Raw genomic sequence first — 1,915 nt, 5'->3', positions numbered from 1 at the left:
CGGCCCGTTGCCCCACCCTTCCTGGAGCCCTGGCTCTGCCGGGGCTGGGCCGGCCCCCCGACCCCGCCTTCGCTGGCCGGCGCGGAGGCCTGGAGCCTTGGAGCCTTGGGCAGATGACAGACCCGTGAGTCACAGAGGGTGATGGAGCCTCAGCATTCCCATGATGAGGGGTTTCCTGTGCCAAGGCTGCGTGGAGAGGAGGAGCTGGCTGGCGAGCGCGAACCCAGGGCTGTGCTCCCCGGCCCAGTGCTCAGCCCCAGACACAGGCTGCCTCCAGGCACCCTCTGCTGGAGAACACACGGGAGCCTGGTGGCAAGCCTGGGCGCCCCGAGCCCAAGAGCTTTTTCTCCACGTCCCCAGGCTGGGTGTCAGGGTCCTAAGCGGTCCGGAGACCCCAAGTGAACGACAGGCAGCGCAGGAACTGGGCACCATTGCAGTCAAGGTTGGACTGAGGCACTGTCCCCAAGAGAAGGGGAGACCGGAGCTGGCAGCTTGGTGTCCTGTGGGGTCCTGCACTGTCGCTGTTGGGACGGCCAGGGGACTCACTGGAGTCTGTGGACTGGCAGGGGGTCCTCGCTGATGATTGCAGTGTGGTCCCCGCGTTGGCAGGACCCATGCACATGGGCACATTACGATTGCAGTGCTGATGAGGACTGGATACACTGTTTTATTCATTAACTTATTTAAAAAATTTTTTAGTCTTTATTTATTTTTGAGAGAGAGAGAGAGCACANGGCTCATGGGGCGGGGTGGGCAGAGGGAGGAGGAGAGAATCCCAAGCAGGCTCCTCACTGTCAGAGCAGAGGTCCGCGCAGGGCCCCACTCGAGGCTCCATCCCAGCAACCGTGAGATTATGACTTGAGCGGGTATCAAGAGTCCCACGCTTAAGCAATTGAGCCACACAGGTGCCCCAGAAACATTTTTAAAAAATCAACAAAACTGTGCTTCAAAATTAAAAAATAGAGGTGCCTGGTTGACTCCGTAAGTGCAGCATGTGACTCTTGATCTCAGAGTAGTGAGTTCACGACTCACGGTTGGCATAGAGCATACTTAAATAAAAAAGGGTTACATGAGTGGCTCTTGCACTCACTCTCTGTCTCTCAAAAATAAATACATGTTAGGGGCGCCTGGGTGGCTCAGTCGGTTGAGTGTCCGACTTCGGCTCAGGTCATGATTTCATGGTTTGTGGGTTCAAGCCCTGCGTCAGGCTCTGTGCTGACAGCTCAGGGCCTGGAGCCTGTTTCAGATTCTGTGTCTCCGTCTCTCTGACCCTCCCCTGTTCATGCTGTCTCTCTCTCTCTCTCTCTCAGAAATAAATAAAACGTTTTAAAAAAATAAATACACGTTAAAAAAGAAAAAATTTTAAAAAGGAATAAAAATAAAACAAAAAGACTATTTAACTGATACAGGGCTTTCTTCCAGGGTGATATACATGTTTTGTAACTAGTTAGAGGTAGTGACTGACAGCACTGGGAAGGTTCTGACATAAAATACTATTATTACATATATTATCCATAGCATTTCTTTTATTATATGTACTATGTTGCTACACATCCATTACGTGTAACATCTACACATACGGTACAAATATTGTCATTCTGCAATTACATAATGTAACATATATAACACCGTGTATATGTTGTATATGGAAAATATGGTATATAATAGAAATCACTAGAAAATACTGTAACACGGTAACTCCGTTATGTAAATTTTGCCTCCATAAAAATAAAGAGGAAAAAAGCCAAGCCGTCAGCTCGGACCTTTACGGGGTGTCGGCCAATTGTGCTGCGTAGCCCAGATTACCTCTCGAGACTTTCCTGGGGACGAATTAAGGGGACAAAAAGGGCGCGCGGCCGCCTGCGGCCCGGACTCCACCTCGCGCCGGAGCGGGGCGGGGCCACGCGGCCGGCCG

This window comes from Crocuta crocuta, unplaced genomic scaffold (assembly GCF_008692635.1).
Source record: "Crocuta crocuta isolate KB4526 unplaced genomic scaffold, BGI_CrCroc_1.0 scaffold2677, whole genome shotgun sequence".
Classification (NCBI taxonomy): domain Eukaryota; kingdom Metazoa; phylum Chordata; class Mammalia; order Carnivora; family Hyaenidae; genus Crocuta; species Crocuta crocuta.
The sequence above is the reverse complement of the archived record's forward strand: the minus strand, read 5'-3'. Positions refer to the sequence as shown.